Source organism: Hyaena hyaena, unplaced genomic scaffold (genome assembly GCF_003009895.1).
Source record: "Hyaena hyaena isolate Hyena2069 unplaced genomic scaffold, ASM300989v1 scaffold_269, whole genome shotgun sequence".
Taxonomy (NCBI): domain Eukaryota; kingdom Metazoa; phylum Chordata; class Mammalia; order Carnivora; family Hyaenidae; genus Hyaena; species Hyaena hyaena.
Window position 1 is genome coordinate 580,992 of NW_024080896.1, and position 5,907 is coordinate 586,898.

Sequence of the window (5,907 nt, forward strand, 5' to 3'; positions counted from 1 at the left end):
TATTGCTGGGTCATAGGGGAGTTCTATTGTTAGTTTCCTGAGGAACCTCCACACTGTTTTCCAGAGGGGCTGTACCAGTTTACATTCCCACCAACAGTGTAGGAGGGTGCCCGTTTCTCCACATCCTCGCCAGCATCTAGAGTTCTCTGATTTGCTCATTTTAGCCACTCTGACTGGCGTGAGGTGATATCTCAGTGTGGTTTTGATGTGTACTTCCCTGATGAGGAGGGATGCTGAGCATCATTTCATGTGTCTGGGGCCATCTGGATGTCCTCTTTGGAGAAGTGTCTGTTCATATCTTCTGCCCATTTCTTCACTGGGTTGTTTGTTTTTCGGGCGTCTACACATCTCTTCCATCTGGATGTTTATCAGTATCCTTTATTGGTAAACAGCAAGCAAACTGTATTCCTAAAGTATGTGAGCTGCTCTAGCAAATTACATCCAAGGAAGGGCTTACAGGGACCTCTGATTTATAGCTAATCAGTCAAAAGCATGGGTGACAACCTGGACTTGATGCTGGTGTCTTGGGGCATAAGGTAGGGCAGTCTTGTAAGCCCTTAACTTGTGGGATCTGATGCTACCTCTGTGTAGATAGTGTCAGAATTGCATTAAATTGTAGAAAACTCAGCTGGTACCATGGAATTACTTGGTGTGGGTAAAAATCCACATCTAGTGTCAGAAGTGTTGTGAGTGTGTAGTAGTATAACAGTAAAGGAGAAACACAGAAATGAGTTTTCCCCACTCAGGTCTGAACAAATAAATGAATGAATGAACAACACACACACACACACACACACACACACACACACAGATGCACACATATTGTAAGTTGGTTTTCTAGTTGGCATTCCTCTCAAGGGTAGCTGGCTTAATATATCTAACTTCCTGTTTTTACTCTGGTTGCATATTGCACTGTCTTCTAAGGAGCTGACTCTATAAGGCTCACCAACCGTATCTTGGTCAGTCTAGTGCTGATGACAGCTCCCTAAACCTGAACTATCTCTATTAACTCTTTAACCCACAACAGGCTTTTGCTGAACTAATACATGATTTAATTGCAGGAAGCTGCAAGGGACTTCCTACAATTAATAATAATATTAATATAATAATTATTCTCTTTATAATGGGTCTTTTTCTTTCTACCAACTAAAATGTGAATCATATAGCCTTTTCTGACTTCAGTCTCAGCAAAAACTGTGGTACTGGTTCTGAAGTTACTGTAAGGGGTATTTCAACACTAGACACTTTAGTACTTAATGTGTTCCAAAGAAGAGACCTAATTTTACTGATTAGGAAATACGGTGTCCCCAGACGACATAGAAGCGGCTGGTAAGTATGTGAAGAGATGCTCAATGTCATTAGTCATCAGAGAAATACAAATTAAAACCACAATGAAACACTGCATCATACCTACTAGTATGGCTATAATTTAAAAAAGGAAAAAGTGTTGGTGAGGATATGAAAAAACTGGAATGTTCATATACTGCTGGTGCAAATGTAAAATGGTGCAGCATCTGTGAAAAACAGTCTGGCAGTTCCTAAAACATTTAATCATATTATTACCATATGACCTAGCAATTTCATGCCTAGTCATATGACCAAGAGAATTGAAAACAGCTATGTGTACAAAAGCTTGTGCAAATGTTCATAGCATTATTTCTAGTAGTTGAAAAGTAGAAACAACTCAAATGTCCAGCAACTGATGAATGATAAGCTAAAAATTCCTAAATAATAAGACCCGTGTGTTATCAAGCATCCTTGAAAAGAGATATACTGATCTTATTTCTCTGAAATCCATCTTTTCTGTCCTTTTACATAAAAACATAAAGAGTAGAAATGAGCAAGAGGTGTAATTACTTGGCACACACACACACACACACACACACACACACACACACAGAGAATGTTGTTAGTAGCAGAATTAGTCTCAGGAGAAAATCAAAATCTAAGCTTTGCATTTCTAAATTTGGGGCCTGAACCTGCATAACTTCTGCTTTCACCTTAAGAAACTAGAAAAAGAAGAGTAAATGAGACCCAAAATAAGCAGCAAACAGGAAATAATAAAGATTAAGGCAGAAATTAGTGAAATAAAAAATTAGAAAGTCAAAGGTAATATGAATGAAATTTCTGGATAAAAGCAAAAGAAAATATTTGTGCCCATAGGTTTAGTAAAGATGTTTTAGATATAACACTGAAAGCATCATTCATTAAAAAATTTGATATGGGCCTCTGACTGGCTCAGTTGGTACAGCATGCAACTCTTGATCTAGAGGTTGTGAGTTCCAGCCTCACATTGGGTATATAGATTACTTAAAAATAAAAAACATCTTTGAAAAAGGCAAATTGAAAAATTGGACTTAATAAAAATTAAAAACTCTTGCAAAATATACTGCTAAGAGATGGGAACTGGAGGCATCACACTACCTGATTTCAAATTGTATTAAATGCTATAGTAATCAAGACAGTATGATATTGACATAAAAACAGATGCATAGATCAAGAGAACAGAACAGAGAGCCCAGAAATAAACTCATGCATATATTGTCAATTAATTTGCAACAAAAGAGCCAAGACTATACAACAGGGAAAGACAGTCTTTGAATAGGTAGTGTTGGGAAAACTAGACAATGACATCCAGAAGAATGAAAAGGGTAAAATTTACATCACACACAAAAATTAACTAAAGGGATTAAAGACTTGAACATAAGAACTGAAATCATAAAACTCCTAGAAGAAAATGTAAGTGGTAACCTCCTTGACTTGTCTTGGCAATGATGTTTTGGATTTGACAACAAAAGCAAAGGCAGTAAAAGCAAAAAATTTAAAAAATGGGATTACGTTAAACTGAAATGCTTCTACCATCAACAAAACAAAAAGGCAAACTACTGAATGGGAGAAAATATTTGTAAATTATATATCTGTTAAGGTGTTAATACACAAAATATATAAAGAACTTCTAAAACTCAATAGCAAAAAAATTAAATAAATAAACCATCTGATTTATAAATGGGCAGATATGAATAGACATTTTTCCAAAGTAGACCTACAGATGTCCAATAGGTACATGAATAGGTGCTCAATATCATTAGTCATTGGGAAAAATATAAATCAAAACCACAGATAGCACCTCACACCTGTTAGAATGGCTATTATCAGAAAGACAAGAAATAGGAAGTATTGGTAAGGATGTAAATAAAAGGGATTCCTAGTGCATTGTTAGTGGGACTATAATTAGTGTAGCCACTGTGTAAAACAGTATGGATACTCCTCAAAAGATTAAAAGGACTACCATATGATCCAACAATTCTGATTCTGGGTATTTATCTGAAAAAATGAAAACACTAACTTGAAAATATATCTACACCTTCATGTTCATTGTAGCATTACTTACATTACCAAGATATGGAAACAACCTAATTGTCTAATGATCATTGGATAAAGATATGCTGTATATATGCAACAGAGCATGATTCAGCCACAAAAAAGAAGGAAATCTTGCCATTTGTGACAATATAGATGGAAGTTGAGGGTATTATGCTGAATGAAATCACAACATTGTACAAAAGCTTTTTATTTTGAGGTAGTCCCAATAGTTTAATTCTACTTTTGTTTCCCTTGCTTTAGGAGACTTATCTAGAAAAATGTCTCTACAGCTGATGTCAAAGAAATTACTGTCTATATTTTCTTCTAGAAAGTTTATGGTTTAAGGTCTCACAATTAGGTCTTTAATCCATTTTGAGGATTTTGTATTTCTCTATTTAATTTTTTGAGGAAACTTCATACTGTTTTCCACAGTGGCTATCCCAATTTTCTCCACATCTTTGCCAACAATTGTTATTTATTGTCTTTTTTATTTTAGCCATTCTGACAGGTGTGAGGTGATATCTCATTGTGGTTTTGATTTCCATTTCCCTAAGGACTAGTGATGTGTCTACTGGCCATCTACATGGCTTCTTTGGAAAAATGTCTAGTCAGGTCTTCTACCTATCTTTTTAGTTGGATGGTTTATTTTTTATAAACAAGTTATATAATTTTTTAAATATTTTGGATATTAATCCTTATCAAATATATCATTTGCAAATATCTTCTTCTTTCAGTAGGTTGTCTTTTTGTTTTGTTGACAAAAGCTTTTTATTTTGATGTATCCCACTTGTTTATTTTTGCTTTTCTTTCCCTTGCCTGAGTAGACATACCTAGAAAAATATTTCTTTTTTTTTTTTTTAATGTTTTATTTATTTCTAGGAGAGAGAGAGACAGCATGAGCAGGGGAGGGTCAGAGAGAGAGGGAGTCACAGATTGAAACAGGCTCCAGGCTCTGAACCGGCAGTCAGCACAGAGCCCGACGCAGGGCTCGAACCCATGAACCGCGAGATCATGACCTAAGCAAAAGTCGGACGCTTAACCGACTAAGCCACCCAGGCGCCCCTAGAAAAATATTTCTATGGCTGAAGTCAAAGAAATTACTGCCTGTGTTCCCTCCTACTAATTAGTTAATTAAATTTTAAAGTCTATTTATTTTGACATAGAGAGCATGTGTGAGCAGGGAGGGGCAGAAGAGAGAGGGTGAGAGAATCTTGAGCAGGCTCTACACTTAGCACAGAGCCTGATATAAGGCTTGATCCCACAATGGGGAGATCATGACCTGACCTGAAAGGAAGAGTCAGATACCTGACTGACTGAGCCACTCAAGTGCCCCCAATTTTTATTTATTTTTAACTGAAGTATAACAAACATACAGTGTTGTATTAGTTTTGAGTGTATAATACAGTGACTCAATGATTCTATACATTATTCAGCATAGATATAATTCAGTATAGATATATGTGTCTATATATATAATATAGATATAGTCAGTTCATCACAATAAGTATATTCTTAATCCCCTTCACCTATTTCATTTATCCCCCCACCTACCTCTTCTCTGTCAGCCACTAGTTTGTTCTCTGGATTTGAATCTGTTTTGCTTTTTGTTATTTATTTGTTTGTTTATTTTTGAGAGACAGAGAGAGACAGCGCGAATAGGGGAGGGTCAGAGAGGGAGATACAGAATCCGAAGACAGGCTCCACGCTCTGAACTAGCTGTCAGCTAGCCTGACGTGGGGCTTGAACCCACAGACTGTGAGTCATGACCTGAGCCAAAGTCAGACGCTTAACCGACTGAGTCACCGAGGTGCCCCTTGAATCTGTTTTTTGTCTCTTGTTTATTTTTTTATTTAAAAAAATTTTAATTTTATTTATTTATTTTTGAAAGAGAGAGAGAGAGAGAGAGACAACATGAGTAAGGGAGGGACAGAGAGAGAGGGAAACACAGAATCCGAAGACAGGCTCTAGGCTCTGAGCTAGCTGTCAGCACAGAGCCCGACGCGGGGCTCGAACCCACGAACTGTGAGATCATGACCTGAGCCGAAGCCAGACACTCAACCGACTGAGCCACCCAGGGGCCCCAATTTGTCTCTTGCTTTGTTTGTTTTGTTTCTTAAATTCCACATATGAGTGAAGTCATATAATATTTGTCTTTCTCTGACTAATTATTTCACTAAGACTTATACCCTTTGGGTTTATCTATGATGTTCCAAATGGAAAGATTCTATTCTTATTATTGTTGGATAATATTCCATTTTACATATTATGTGTTCTTATGTATATTATATCTTTATTCATTCATTTATCGATGGACACTCGGATGGCTTTTATATCTCAGCTATTGTAAATAGCTTTGCAATAAACATAGGGGTATATATTTTTTGAAATTGGTATTTTTTCTTTGTGTAAATAACGAGTGATAAAATTATTGAATTATTTGGTAGCTCTTCTTTTAATTTTTTGAGGAAACTCCATACTGTTTTCCACCATGGCTGTTTCAGTTTACATTCTCACAAACAGTGCATGAGTGTGCCTTTTTCTCCA